Genomic DNA, 16,919 nt, shown 5'->3' on the forward strand with positions numbered 1-16,919 from the left:
ATGTGTATGTGAAATAATGGATGTGGATATGTATGTGAAATGATGTGATGTCGATGTGAATGAATGGATGAGATGTAATGTGATGTGAATCAGGATGTGAATGAATGAGATGTGATGTCATGTGAATCGGATGTAAATGAATGATATGGGATATGAATGGATGAGATGTGATGTGATGTGAATTGGGATAAGAATGAATAAGATGAGATGTGAAATGAATGTGATGAGATGTGATGTAAATTGAGATAGATGTGAATGAATGATATGTGATGTAAATGAATGAAGTGTGATGGGATGTGAATATGGGTAGATGCGAGTGGATGAGATGTGATGAGGATAAATGAGGAAAGATGTGATGAGATGAAAAATGATGTGATTGGATGAGAATAGGAATACATATGAATTGGATATGGATTAAGTAATGTGGACAGATGTGGAACAATGTGAAAGATGAGAGTTCATTATAGAAACTGTATTTATGACCTGTTTTTAAATGACTATCTTATGTCAATAATGCTAGGGAAGCATTTTGACTGTCTTGAGAATGAGGTCATAGAGACCTAACTGATAAAGTTGCAACAGCTGACAGAGAGTCAATGGAGAACATCTCGCGTAGCAAGGTCGACCGAGGTCTTGACCAAATGGTGAGCTTCCAGTACGGTGGATGAGGGACCAAGGAAGCGGCCTATGAGTGAAGCGCTAGGTCACCTGCGAAGGATCGTAGAGGGTGCTGACCATACGGTGCTCCAGCTCTGGGTCGCCAAAAATACCCACACAAGCGTCGTGGAAGATATTGGAACAAGGAGTAAGAGTTGTTTTTTGAAACCGGGCATGGATCTGATTGATTGACCTTGCTGGTCCCCTCAATTGGATGAGTCCATGGCTCTTTTATATGGATCTGTTGGTTGATCTTGCTGATCGTCAACGAAGATTCCATCTTGACTTTTATAAGTGAATATATTGCTGGGTACTATGAGCTAGGAATTATCGAAAAGACCCCTGAGTAACAAGTGGTGAGCGTTCTAGTTGCCAATGATGCCATATATACACCGATGAAGGAATGACTATGAGTGACTAGAAATTAGGATTCAACCGGATATTTTGGAGGATTATGATCAGTGACACTATGGTTTTATTAAATTATTGTTTTAAAGATAGCTGAATCTATGAAAAAGGCAATTTCATATTGGGTGTGTAAGTGGTGTGACTGGCGTTAAATTTGCATGAATATCTGGCTAGGGTACCTGGGAACTCTTTTCCCTGGTACTCGGGACAAAACTTAACCAAATTCCTAATTGGATCCCATCATGTTGACTATCTCTAGACTCAATCCTTGGAAGCCTAGCCAAAAATAAATATCATTCGTGAAAGCAAGGTAAGGTGGTACACTTACGCAACATTTTTTGAGTTCTGTATAGGCCGTTTAAAAGCTCCATGGGAAGCTATCAAAATAATAAATTTAGAAAAAATACTCAACAAAGGGATCACTTTTTAAGTTCAAATAATAAAATTTATCAATTCAAAAAAAGAGAGTCCCGTCGATATCATTAAATGGAGTTACAAATTCATCATGAGAATCTACATGCATATCTTCATGGCGACTCCTCTATAGCTTCCTTGAACAAAAGTAAACCTTCTCTGTTTCCTTCTTCCTTGAATGAGATGGATAAAAGTAAACCTTCTCTGTTTCCTTCTTCAAGACTGCATCTTCGTTGAACAATTTGGCTTCCAAGGTATTTTGCTTCTCTCTCTCTCTCTCTCTCTCTCTCTCTCTCTCTCTCCATCATCATCATCATCTGAAGAGCCAAACATGCTCTCCTGAGTATTCAAGTGAGTATTCTAGGTTTGTGACATCTCCGTGTACATATGGCTATTATGGATTATAATTAATATTTGGTTGTCTTGCAAAGAGGATGTATCGGCCATGGGTACCTAATATTCAATTTCCAAGATTGACCTGGTTTTGTTCTATAAAAGTGGATTTTCACACTGAGTATGGGCTTAGCTTGCATGGACAAGATGCAAAAGCCTTGTTAGAGGAGGATATTCTTGACAAGAAGTGGCTTTGCAAGAGGAGTGTGCCCTGCTATATCATAAGGTGTACCAAGAGCCCCCCTCAGTTGGGGATTTATTTTTCTCAAGGGTTTGCATTTGAAAGATCCTCGAGAGCCCAAATTCCATCAAAGAAGTCAACACGTGTGGTTCCATGGGTAAAATTTGTAGAGCATGTGGTGCAGATTATCCAAGGGTAACCAGGTGCATTGGAGCAGCTGGACCGTAGAAGTGTCAAACCGATCATCCAATGCACAAAAATCTTTGTTTAAAGGGGCTAACATGGTTGAGATAAAGTGTAAGATAGAAGAATAAGATCAACTGGACTCACAAGATCCTACATAGTTGTTAAGGCGAGGTCAAAAGCACTATTTGTTCACAGAGCTCTGCAAAGTTAGTCCAAAGCATATGCTACTTATAGAATCCATGGCCTCTTGGGCACAGGCAAAAGTTGTAAAGAAGAATTGACTGGTTGAAAAGAAAGTCTGTTAGATGAAAAAAAAGGAGAAAATGTTGCATGAGGAAGATTTCTCGGCACTTTATAAGGGCAATTAGAATCTGCACAATTTTTTTTTTATAGCAATTTTGGACCGGTTGCTTTTGGGTGCTATGAGTACTTTAGGAGCTTTTGAGTACTTTAAAGTGCTTTGAGATGATTTGGATTACATTTACTACTAGTGAGGCAAAGTGGGTTAAACCTACTTCTTTAAGGTGTATTAGTGATTGAGCGGTATTATGATTTTAAGTGCTTTTTACTACTTTTAGATGCTTTTAGATGACTTTGAATACTTTTATCTCTAGTGAGGAAAAGTGCTCTACTCAACACATTGCTTTTACTCCTTGATTGACAAATTGAATTGGTCAAGGCACCACTTTTTAGTGCTTTTGATGAGTGCTTTGATTATACTGAGTGCAAACTTGAGTTTCATACTTGTGCCTATCTTTTAGGGTAGAAGAATATAATTCTACAATTGTCAGGTTTGATAATCTACAAAACAATATGGCAGCTATACATAGGCTAGGGCTGTGGGAGGTAAGGAAACTTTGAGAGTACTATGTATGCTACTAGCTGCTGCTGAAACTAGAGTTGGTATGCACATTGTGGATGAAATCACAGTGAATCTAGACTATATATTTGTTGAAATATTTGAGGAGAGTGTTGCTAAATGATTTAGTGAGCTACCCATGGACTTATATAAGATAGGAAGATTCTATTGAAAGAGCCATTTTGTATGGATCCAAATTGTGCAGAGCTACTTGTACTTATTCCATAGTTTAATAATATAATTACTAAATGCTTAAAACCAACCAATGATAGTGTAGTGTATACCCTTCAGCACTCACAAGTCTCTCAAAGCATTAAATGTAAAAATGTATATAGTATTTCAGTAAATTGTACAAAGTATTTCAAAGAAGTAAAAGACAACCTAGCACATTGGATAATAATCACATTACTCAAAAAACTTTAAAGCTGCCTCAGTTCTAACACTGTTTCAAATAGTCAAAAGTAAACAAAGAAAACGATGGCTCCAAGGGCATGCTATCGTAAATGGCTTCCTCTATCGTGGGCGACAGCTTATAGACATGAGTCTTACATGGTACTGGCTCTATGTGGAACTTAATTGCCTTCACCATGTGTGATTATATTAGAGCAACACCTTCAGTATCACAAAGGATATACTCATGGTTCTCTTCTTTTTTTATGGTACCAGTACCTTGTAACCACATACAAGTTTGCATCAATAACATTGTCCCGATAGTCCTTTGGTAACCACATATGAGTTTGCCTCGATGGTCCTTTTGTGCCTTGATTGTTTGATGCTTAAGCACAATGCATTTCAGTAAGTAGAAATCAACATTCTCATCATTCCCTTCCTTAGCATTCATTGTGCAAAGTTGCCTCCTATGCATAAAGCATCATGATGGCCTCCATACATTGGTTCCTCAATGCCCTCTTCATCACTTGAGGTATCTAATGACTCCTCCTCATGGACAACAATCAAGGTATGATACTGCTAGCTCTCCACACAATCTTTATTCTTGCATCTCTGCCACAGTCATCGCATACATGAATCACAGAAGCAAGACAAGATTTTGGATCTCAAAGCACATGAATCTATTCTTGAGTATCCATTCACATAATGCACTGAGCATGCTCCCTGCACACGTTTGCAATCCCACTTCACACTTCTCTGCATTGCATCTCCAATCCTATGAGATTGTAGAACCTTGTAAACAAAGTAAAAAAGCATCTTTGCCTTGAATTGAGATCTTTGTCAGACCATACCCAATGCCGCTTCAATACAAAACCTTGCTCCCTCAACCACCTATCATGGAGTAGAAAGAAGTGTTGTACAAACAAGGTATCATGTTGTTTGGCATCTCACCTGACCCCACTCAACAATATGAGATGTGAACCCATATGTTCACCAAGCTTGAATTGACTGAATGTCATGCTACCTCTTTAAAAGAGTAGTTCTCAGCTAAGTCAACAACTAAGACCATTGTATCACTTGGGAAGCTAGAGACATAGTTCTTGAACTGTTGAGCCTACCACCTAGATGAAGTTATGCTTCACAAATCTCCAGAAATGATTTCTCAACACTAAAGTTAGGTCCATACAAGTCATATTCTTCACAATAAGATCTTTCCTTTTCTTTTTATTTCCATCCTCATCAACTTTTCCAGTCCCTATTTCCTCAAACACGTTGATGAAAACTTGCTTCTCCTTGTCCCCATGCTCTAATGGACAGAATACCACCATATTGTCAAGCGACACTGACCACACTGTCCCATCAAACATTGATGTGCATGGAACATGGAGTTTGTAGGTTTGGAGAGTAGAGTATGGATTCCCACATAGTTGTAACCCTATTGTAAGGAGCTGTAAAGCACTACAAAGCAATTTAAAGCACTCGAAAGCATTGCAAAGTAATTTAAAGCACTTGAAAGTAGCCAATTACTTTAAAGTAGTTTAAAGCACTTGAAAGTAGCCAACTACTTTAAAGTAGTTTAAAGCACTTGAAAGTAGCCAACTACTTTAAAGTAGTAGTAAGCATTGTAAAGAAACTTAAAGAACATGAAAGTAGGCAAGTGCTTTAAAGTAGTTTGAAGCACTTTAAAGCAGTTAAAAGCACATGAAAAGCACTTGAAAGTAGCCAACTACTTTGAAGCAGTGAGATAAGCATTGTAAAGCAATTAAAAGTACATGAAAGTAGCTAACTACTTTGAAACAGTTTAAAGCATTTCAAAGCAGTTAAAAGCACATAAAAAGCACTTGAAAGCACACAACTGCTTTGAAGTAGTGACAGGCATTGAAAAACAGAGCACATAAAAGTAGCCAACTACAGTATAGGTAGGTTTAGAGCACATGAAAGTAGTGAAAAAAACACTGCAAAGCTCATGAAAGTAGCAAGTTGCTAAAGTAATTGGCAAGCATTATAAAGCAATTAAAAGCATAGGAAAGAGGCCAACTGCTTTGATACAATAACAACCATTGTAAACCAATAAAATGTATATGAAAGGAGTAAAAGTCTATGTAAAGTAGTAAAAAGCACTATTAAAATGTATTCAACCACTTTAGACCAGTAGTAACCATTCTGAAGCACATGTTTACATAATCACTCCCAAGGGGGATTTGTAGCCATATTTTGTAGTAATGTGTGTGAACACACTAGGACCATCCGCCGGGGCACTTTTTCCCTCTTTATAAGGTTTTTTCCCCCGTGTGCTAGTATACACCCAGCTTGGGGTATACTTATCATCTTTGTACATCACACATTTATTATCTATCTATCATCTCATTGTGTTCTCCCTTGAGCTTCTCCACTGTGTGTTGGCATCTCAATCACTTACAATTTGTTGAGGCATACCATGCAATTTGAACACAAACTCCACAAATGAATCCATAAACTTGGCATCTCAATCACTTACAATTTGTTGAGGCATACCATGCAATTTGAACACAAACTCCACAAATTGTCGTGCAGCCATAGATGACCTTTTTTTCATTTTAAAGAAAACAAAATTAAAAAACCATTAAAAGGAATAAAGAAAAAGTAGGATTTCTAGCTTACTTGAATTTCTGTGAGCTTTCCTTTGGCTTGATGGTTTGAGGGATCTACTCTTGTTTGCAACAAGAGTGGCCACCAATTCTTTTGAAGAGGGAAAGGTCAAAAACTAATGAATTATCAATAAAATTACTGTTTTTGGCTCAGGGGAAGAGTTGAGTAACAGTGCATAAAACACTATTAAGATTCTACAAAGGGGGAGGCTTCTATTTATAGGAAAAAGTGAGCTTCTAACCAAGCAAATTGATTCTAGAATTTTTTAGATTAGTTTGGTCAATTTTTGACCATCTTCGGGTCAGTTTAGCTTACTTTTTTTGGAACTAGACTTGAATTAGGAGAGAGGAGAGATGAAATATCTCAATATTTGAGAGTTTAAAACTCCACCACACATGTGAAATCTCCTTCATGAGGGGGAATCCCCACTCTGAGGTGTCAAAAATTTATTTTTTTAGTATTTCCTCTGCTCCTTAGTCCACTCTTCATCTTATGTGAGTATTTACTCATTTTTGGGGGGGATTTTCTTTATTTCTTCAATTTATCTCCTCCATACATTTGGATGAATCTGATTGGTCCCTCAAAACCTTAATTTAAAATTTTCAAAAATCTGGACCCTTAGGATAAGGCCTTTTGAACAGATTATAATTTATTTCTAATGCACCTTCTGAAAATCTTTTTGAACTTCTATTTCGAGGGAATTTATTTTAATAAGGAGAGATATTTTTCCATCCAAAAATATCTAAAATCTGAATAACCTCTCTCTAGAACATTTCTCTCTCTAAGCCAAAATAGGTAAAAAAATAAGATCTTTTATTATTCTAAAGAGGGAATTGATTACAAGGGAGAATACTGGACATCTTGAGGGGCTGGGGAGGAATCTTGCATTCTCTCCCACTTGAAAAACACGAGATGTCCTCATCTTGCAAACTGGGGGTAATCCCGTAACAACAGTTTGGCTTCTTCCTCCCAAGTGGCATATTTCTCGTAACAGTTCGGCTTCTTTCTCCTAGGTGGCATCTTCAAAAGGATAGAACTTTCATTTAACCAATAATTCTCTCAGAATTCTATTCTTGAGAACCTTTTCTCGAACATCAAGGATTTCTTCAAGTTGGAGTTCCATCTGTCCTTGGGTTAAAGAAGTTAAGATTTCATCATCAAGCACATGATTCGGGCTTGGTATATACTTTTTAAGAATGCTGACATGAAATACATTATGTACTTTGAGATGAGGAGGCAGAAGAAGCTTGTAGGCTAAGTCACCTACTTTCTTTGTAATCAGATATGGTCCACAATATCTGGGGGATAACTTCTTGTACTTCCCAAGAGATAGAGAACTTCTTTTGGGGTGTACTCGAATGAAGACCATATCTTCTTCTTCGAATTTTATGTCTGTCCTCTTCTTATCTGCATACTGTTTCTATCTATCCTGGGCAGCTTTTATATCTTTGCAAATTGGCTGCATCTGCTGCTCCATGTTATCAAGCATCTATCTAGACATCTCGACCCTAATCAATGGGTCGGACCAAGTTAATGGAGTTAAGCAATCTTGTCCATATAGAGGTTTGAAAGGACTCATCCCCATACTTCGGTGATAAGAAGCATTGTAGGCGAACTCGACTAGGTGCAGATAGCTTAGCCACTTCTTGGGTTCCCTACCACAGCATGACCGAAGTATATCTTTGATTACTTAGTTCACCCTTTCAATTTGACCGTCGGTCTCTCGGGGTGGTAAGCTATGCTAAGATCCAAGAAAGTTCCTACTGCTTTGAAAAATGCAATCCAAAATCTTGACGTGAATTTGGGGTCTCGATCACTTACTATTCTTCTGGGTAGGCCATGCAATCTGAAGATTTCCTTGAGGAACACTCTGGCCACATCCATTGCAGTGTAGGTTTCTTTTACTGGAATCAGATGGGCAACTTTGGTTAGTCTATCAACTACCACAAAGATGGAGTTGTAACTTGATTGCACTGAAGGTAATCCAGTTAAAAAATCCATACTGATGCATTCCCACTTCATCTGGGGGATGTCTAATGGATGTAACTTCCTAGTATTTTTACTCTCTCGGCCTTGACTTTCTGACGTGTCAGAGATTGACGTACATGATTAAGTACATCCTTTTTTAGTCTAGGTCAAAAGAAGCTTTTCTTCACAGACATGTAGGTTTTGTCCTGGATGTCCTGCAATAAGGCTATCATGGGCTTCATTCAGAATTTGACCCTTAGTTCCCGCATCATTGGGAATGCATAGCCTACGATTATAATACATAATTCCATCATCCAGGCTGTACCCTTGAACTCACTTCAACTCCTGTGGAGTTTTGCTTTCCTGCATAAGTAGGGTAGCAAATAGGGCCAAAGAATCTCTCTTGCATGATCTTCTCTCTTGCTTCAATAATCAAAGGATTTGACACTACAGTAATTGCAAGCAAGGAGGCTTTTCTGCTGAGGGCATCTACTACCACATTTTCTTTGCCTGGGCAGTACTTGATTTCAAAACCAAATTCCTGCAGGGTCTGCATCCACCTTCTTTGGCGCATGTTGAGATCCTTCTTCTGAGTGAAGATCCACTTTAAGCTCTGATGATCTGTCATCAAAGTGAATCTTTGACCCAGTAGGTAATGTCTCCACAACATCTGGGGCTTAATATTATTCATGGATAATGCCAAAGATGCATGGGAAGATTTAAACTTGGTGTTTGGAGCTAAGGCCAAAAATCAAGAAATTCATTTAAAAATTAAATTCTATGGGCTAGAAATGAATTTCAATGAGTCATTAGAACAATTAGTTTTAGCAAGATAAAAAGTATAATGACGTAACTAGATGGCATAGATGCCAAGGTAGGAGATAAAGATGCATTAGCCTTTCCACTAAAAATCATGCCAAAGGAGTACAATGCATTAGTGACTATACTAAAAATTTACGAGAACCAACCTTTGAGGGATGTGTCTCCTCTCTTCTTAAAGAAAAAAAAGAGCTAAGGTAAGGAAGCACAACTGTGTAACATGACTTCTTCAACAAAAAAACAAAGAAATGCTTTCACTGTGGAAGAATGGGACATAAATAAGAAGTTGGGATATAAATAAGAGGAATGTAGATTCAAGAACCAAGAAGCTAACTACATGGAATCTTTATCGAGTAAAGAGGAGATTCCCAATGATAGACTCTTCTAAGAGCTACATCAACAAACCTCACTACCCAAGCCTTCATTTTAGCCTACATGTTGTAAAAGGGGTCACCATATGAGTGGACACCCATTTAATCTCATTTTTGTAGTTTTCACCACCTTACTACCTTAAGTAGCTATGATGGCACTACGTGGGGGTTATGGCATGCTATAACCAAACCTTACCACTTGAGAGTAGCAATCATACAACCTAGGGGGGTATTGGAGTTATAAACCTCATATCCAAGCACCTTGCAGTAGCCTAAGAATATGGAACCAAGGGGGGTAAAATCTACTCAACCGTTTAGGCCAATAGTGGCAAGGCTAGTCCCAAGGGCAACCCCAAGGCCCTAGCCAACACCTCAAGTAGGGTACCCACAACTATTCTACTTACACCATGTGTGCTTTCTATTAGAAAACTCATCCCTAATGGTACAACAAAGGAGACATGTCCTGATTGCTACTTAGTGGTCATTCTCGGCTTGGAATAATCCTAGCTCAGGATCACCAAATGTTTGAAACATTCTAGTGTCCACCAACATGACTGATCACTTCTTGAGGGATAAAATCATGAGGTTCTTGGTCATTCTCTCGCTCCTTCATTGGAGCTTTGCCAAAAAAGAAGGCAGTTTAATGTCCTTTTCATGAGTTTATAGTGCTATTTATAGAGCCAGTTGGTGAATTTGAGGCTTGGAGGACCATGGTGGCTCGTGTTTCTAGGTGTTTTGCTATTCCTCTGATCATTATGTCTCTGTTTAGTTGGCTCATCTTGTCCTAAAGATCCTCGCTTGCTTGAGATGGATCCAAAGAAGTTTGTGCTCTATTGAGTGGCTCACATCTATAGATTCACACGTTTTTTATGAAATAGGCTCACATACTTTATTTTTATGAAATAGACTTACCTTGGACACAGATTCATATGAACTAGGCTCACATACTTTATTTTTATGAGATTGACTTACCTAGGACACATATTTTTATATACTAGACCTACAATATGATGTGCAATTATTAGTGGGAAATAATTATACTTTATTGTCCCAATAATTACAGAGGATAAGAATTTTTCTTGGAGATTATAGCCGAGTCTTTCATTTTTTAATTGGCTTACGTCCCTAGGTTCATGCCTTTAGACTCCCATCCCTAGGTTCATGCCTCTAGACTCACATCCCTAGGTTCATGCCTCTAGACTCACATCCCTAGGTTCACGTCTCTAGACCCACGCGTCTAAGCTCACATCTATAGATTCACATATCTCTATAGGCTCATGCTTGTAGGCTCACACCTATAAGCTCACGTCTGTAAAAAGTGCATGCTTGTAGGCTCACACCTATAAGATCACGTCTATAAGCTCCCGTCGGTAAGCTCATGCTTGTAGGCTCATGCCTATAGGTTCACGTCTATAGGCTCATACCTTTTTTTATGAACTAGGCTCATATACTTTATTTTTATGAAATAGGCTTACCTGGGACATGGATTTTTATGTACTTTGCCTATGACAAGATTGGTGTACAATTATTAGTGGATAATAATTGTACTTTATTGCCCCAATAATTACAAAAGGATAAGATTTTTTCTTGGAAATTGTAGTTGGTACAGATTGTATGATAAGAAATCCTTAAAGAATATGAGTAGATATGTCCTTACAAGTCTTTTAAGATAATAATAATAATAATAATAATTGGTTGGTACAATATTAAGTATACCTACATCTAGACTCGTGTGTTGTTGACTTACATCTAGACTCGTGTGTTGTTGACTTACATCTCTAGACTCACATCTCCAAGCTTGCAGCTCATCTCTCCAGGCTCATGAGTCATAGCTCACACGTGTTGACTCAAGTGTTGACTCACATCTTTTTTAGTGAGACTATGGACTCACGTGTCCCAACTCGAGAGCTTGTTTGACCTTGTTTTTGGAGTTTTTTTGAGGTTTTTGGGACTTGATGGGAGGTGATTAAGGATCTTAAATCTAGTTAATGATTATTAATTAAGTTTTTTTTGGATTTGCATGCTTCTAAGCTATCAACTCAAACAATGCATGAAAAAGTATATAAAAAATATGAAATGCATAAATAAAATTTAACTATCCTACTCTAATTCACACACCTAATGGAGCTTAATACTCTAATCCACACCTAATAGAGCTTAATACTCATGTTTTTAGAGTGGACTCCACTCCTAATCATAATTGCTAAGTTATTCCTTTGCTTAATGTAATAAGATCAAAGCCTTATGGGCTCTAAAACCATGCAAATCACCAAGTAACCAAGGTTTTTTCCTTCCAAGATATAAAAATAGAATGCCCTAATACAGATAAACATCTAGTAAACATCAAAGAAAATTCAAAATCTAATAACTAAACACATCTAAGGACTCCAACACTGTATGTTGTTTTTGGAGCGTGACCTCCTAATCAAGATTGGGCAATATTAGGTAATCCTAGCAGCTTGGAATGGATGGATGGACGGAGTTACTTCTCGACAGTGATGCTAAATATGTTAAGAGCTTACTTTAGCCTTGCTGAAGTATGTGTCATTGGGTCTTGCCTTAGAGCCATAAACTAAACTTCCCCTTCACCGGCGGGGACGACAGAGTGGGATACCTAGATGGCAGTAGCTACCATCCAAGCTCAGGTATTTGAGCTTTCCCATCATCTCCAGGATCTTCACGTCACCGATATTCTCACCTGCCAAAATACCAATCATACTCCCACGGATGTAAGCCCACTCATCCACGTAAAATCTATCAAGTCTAGAGAGGTTGGGGCCGGTGCTCAACCTATCCAATCTCGAGATGCAAAGGCTCCCAAGGCTACGCCCAAACTCTGGAAGATACCATGGGTCCTGTCCCCTGATTGCAAGAACCATCTCCTCCCAGGCTAAGTACTTTGCTCCTGAAACTATGGCCGTGCCACCCCCAAGTCTGTCCTGTGTTGCCTCTAACATATTAAAGTCACCACCCAAGCACCAAAAGTCAGCGTAAGGGAGGGCCCTTGTCGTACTGAGCTCCAAAAGAATGCTCTACTTGCAGCAGCATTCGAAGCGTAAACATTTAAGAAGCCAACACTATCCTCATCAATAGTAATGGTAACCCACTGTGCATGCCCGGGGATGACTGTTGAGAGCTAGATATCACTAACAGAGATACACACCCCTCCTTGCATCCCAGAGGGACCGAAAGATGGGGACCAAAAAGTGTGACTCCTTCTTGGAAGAATCTTCCTACATCTGTGGGTGTGTCCCTCTGAGTGGTGATGCTCCTAGAGGAAAAAAATGTCTATGGGTCCCCCAACCATGGCTCTCTAGAGCTTGCCTCGTAGGACACCTTGTCTATGAAAGCTAGAGAGAGAAGGAGTGGAATATATTTACAAGGGGTGATGCAATAGGCTAAACATAAAATTCGTAAGGGTGGATTTACAAGGCTCTTAAGAGGGATCTAAGGATATCGTGGCCGCCGAGAGGGGGTGATAGAGAAGAGGGGAGAGGTGGTGGCCTCCCCTTGTATCTGTTCCACACAGGCTACCAGCCCGTGGTCTGCACCCGGAAGGAGAGGGGAGAGGGGCCCAAGGTGGTGGCCTCCCTTGTATTGTTGCGTTGTGCCCCAGGGTCCCTTCATCGCTCGAGCACCGGAAAGAAGGTGGTGGGCATGAGGCCGGCTCATCGCCAAGAAGCAGGAGAGAGGAGAATGATAGTCGCCGTGAGGGTTGGGAAGGCGGGGGGGGTGGTCGCCTCAAAGCTGAGGAGAGGGTGATAGCAAGGAGAGGGGAGCGAAGAGGCTACTGATGGCGGGGAGTTGGCCACACAAGGCCCTACCTCCACGCGCGAGTGGGCCCATAAGGTGACAAGGTTCAGAGGTGGACAATGCACATGATAATCATGTAGAATATTAAAGTTGATCATGTTTTAATTAGTAAGAGTTTCTTAATTAGTTTTTAAATTTGCAAATGGGTATGTAGCCTACAAGTGTGTGTTTGTGATTAAGAAGAGGGAGGTCCCGAGTTTAAAACCCCACTACATGCTCCTTAACCACACCTCCAAGCCATTTATAACTATAACTATGTTGAAAATAATTTGCTCAATGCTCTACCCTCGTGCTGTTACTGTGGGTGATAAATGTGTTTTATTTTATACGACCCCTATACGAGGAGTAGCCATTGTGGGGGTGAGCACTCAGGGACACCCGACAATTCCCATTTTAGAAACCAAAATGTGGTCAGATGAGCACTCGAGTGCGGGTGGCCCTCCTACTCTAGAAGAGCACTAGAAATAACTCACCCTATATACCTATATATATATATAACCATATTTATATATATAAAAGAAGTAGGAATCTCAAACATATGTATAGGGTCACTGGGCCATCCAGTAAAAGAAGTACATACCTATATATATAAACATATTCATATATATAAAAGAAGTAGGAATCTCAAACATACCTATATATATAAACATATTCATATATATAAAAGAAGTAGGAATCTCAAACATATGTAGAGGGTCAATGGGCCATCCAATAAAAGGGAAAAAATAGATATGCTCCTAGCCATATATTCATAGCTTATAGGGGAAAGTAATTAGTGAAAAAAACATACTCGTCCACTCCAAATAAACAATGAGCTAGATAGTGAATTAAAACCCAAACAACCTGTTCGCATGAGGATTAGAAACAAGAGTAGCGTATCCAAGTGTGGAAATAAAAAACAAAAAATGAGGACACAAGCTACTATGTACAAACACAGCCAAGGTTCCAAGCGGAATTAGGTGCCCAAAAGGTGGGCGTGAAAACCCCGGTTCAGCATATATTCCACTTCAAGAGTTCTACATTCATAGCTTTTCCAACCTCACTTGCACATCATGGAAAAAAACAATTTGAAAAAATAATTTATCACAGTTTTGTTGATAGATGAAGATGTTGACCATATGATTATTGACTGCCCAAGCCATCCCACCCTTCACTATATTGTGCAAAGATAGTCACAAAAGCAATACTTGATCCTAGGGATCCTTTGTCCTAAGTCCTGGCATGCATATGCATGGTGCTCAAGCTGCCATGAAGTCAAACATTTCTCTCTCTCTCTCTCTCTCTCTCTCTCTCTCTCTTTCTCTCTCTCTCTCTCTCTGTCTCTCTCTCTCTCTCTCTCTCTCTTCGTATATAGCATAGCATAGAGAGAAGGAATGGCTCTCTTTATGGTCATTTTGCACCTTCAAGGAAACCCTAGAAAATTAAGGCTTCCTACATTCAAGTCTTCTTGCATTCGCTTCTTGCATTGGCAAGGCTCTTCTAGCAAGCCACCCTTCTTGCATTTAGGGCTCAGGTCTTCTAGCAAGCCACCCTTCTTGCATTTAGGGCTCAGGTCTTCTTCTATCAATCCACCCTTACTCATCTTCCTACATTTAAGGCTTCTTGCATTTAGGGCTGAGGACTTCTTCTAGCAAGCCACCCTTACTCATCTCACACATTCGATCATTGTAATGAAGGGATAAAAAATTTAACAAAGCTTAAACAAGAACCCAAGGCACATGGCATTAATTAAGCTAGTGGGTTTGGTTTCTCTATGCAACATGGGGCGTAATGGTCTAGGCAAATACATGGGGTGGCAAGATGATTAAGAAGGGGGGGAGAGGGCAGACTCTTGAGGATATATATACACATGGTCGCTTTGTTTTTAGCGATCACATGTAAAGTAGGTAGGGGAGAGGGCTGAGGCTTATTTTATGACCGCACAAGCACCCAAAAACTTTAAGCATAGGTAGCATCAATGTGCACCACCCATTAAGCAGACTAGCTAGTGAACCACGTGTTGTTGCTCCCTCTCTCTAACTCTCTCTCTCTAACTCACCCTCTATCTAACTCTCACACTCTAACTCATCCTCTCTCTCTAACTCTCCTCAAACTCTTTCTAAGTCTCTCACTCTCTAACTCTCTCTAGCTTTTGCTCTATGTATATCTAACTTTTTCTCTCTCTAGCTTTTGCTCTATGTATATCTAACTTTTTCTCTTACTCTCTTTAAATCTAACTCTCTATCACTCTAACTCACTCTCTCTAACTCGCTCTCTCTCTAGCTCTCACTCATCCTCTCTAACTCTCTAATTCACTCTCTAATAAACTCTCTCTCTCTCTCTCTCTCTTCTCTCTAACTCACCCGCTCTATCTAACTCTCTCGCTCTAACCCTCTCTCTCTCTCTAACTCTCTCTAACTTTAACTCTCTATCATGCTAACTCACTCTCTCTAGCTCTCACTCACCCTCTCTAACTCTCTAATAAACTCTCTCTCTCTCTCTCTCTCTCTCTCTCTCTCTCTCTCTCTATCTATCTATCTATCTATCTATCTATCTATCTATCTCTCTCTCTCTCTCTCTCTCTCTCTCTCTCTCTCTCTCTCTTAACACTCTCTCTAACTCTAACTCTCTCTCTATATATATACTTCTCTCTCTAACTCTCTCTCTCTATATATATGTATAACTCTCTCTCTCTCTCTCTCTCTCTCTCTCTCTCTCTCTCTCTCTCTAACTTTCCCTCTCTTTAACTCTCTCTCTCTCTCTAACTTTCCCTCTCTCTATCTCTCTCTCTCTTTCTAAGTCTCTCTCTCTCTCTCTCTCTCTCTCTCTCTCTCTCTCTCTCTCTCTCTCTCTCTAGTTGTCTATCTCTCTCTAACCACCATCTCTATGCAACTCTCACTCTAACTCACCCTCTCTCTCTCTCTCTCTCTCTCTCTCTCTCTCTCTCTCTCTCTCTCTCTCTCTCTCTCTCTCTCTCTCCTGTAACTCCCAAATAAGATATTTATAAAACAGATATAAATGTGAAACTATGTATAATAGATATAAATATAGAATATAGTAGATATAGAAGAGAAGAGAAGAGAAGAAAAAAAGGGAGGCTTCCATGTGGAAGAAATATAGAATATAGTAGATATAGAATATGGATATAGAAAAGAAAAGAAGAAGGAAGGTTTCCATGTGGAATCACCACGTGGGAAGCTCCCAAAATAGTATGAGTAATAGTGTGGAGAAAACTCTAACTCTCTCACTCTCTCTCTCTCTCTCTCTCTCTCTCTCTCTCTCTCTCTCTCTCTCTCTCTCTCTCTAGCTCTTATTATATTGTTTGAGGCTAATCATGGAGGCTCAAAGTGGATTAAGGCTTGGATTAGCATAATGATTGATTAATGAGATGGGGTTACTACCATTAGCATAATGACAATGAAAATAGAGATGAGATAAACATACACTTGATTCATTGATGTGATGCCACTTAAAGGCTTGTGATAAAATTCTCTCTCCATTATCCATGTGGGCTAGAGGTCAATATTGTGGGCTACATTGAATGCTCCACATGCATGCATCCCCACTTGCAAATGTAGAGATTTCTTGGTAAATCTTTTCCACTTTACATGCTCTTTTACATGGCTTTGACTCACTCTAAGGTTATAGGCAAAACACCTTTGTCTTTGTGGCTTCCCCATAATGTGTGGGTATTTCTTGGCATTTCCCAACAAAATCCCCCTCCAAGTAATAGCTACCTACTAGGGTATACATGGATTGACCTCTCTTTTGGTGACTTACCATCTTTACTAGGTATCCTAAATTCATATGGATTTTCACATAGGGTTACACCATTTTGCATTCGGGGTTTACA

Source organism: Cibotium barometz, chromosome 49 (assembly GCF_041138505.1).
Source record: "Cibotium barometz isolate CiBa-2024 chromosome 49, ASM4113850v1, whole genome shotgun sequence".
Lineage (NCBI taxonomy): Eukaryota > Viridiplantae > Streptophyta > Polypodiopsida > Cyatheales > Cibotiaceae > Cibotium > Cibotium barometz.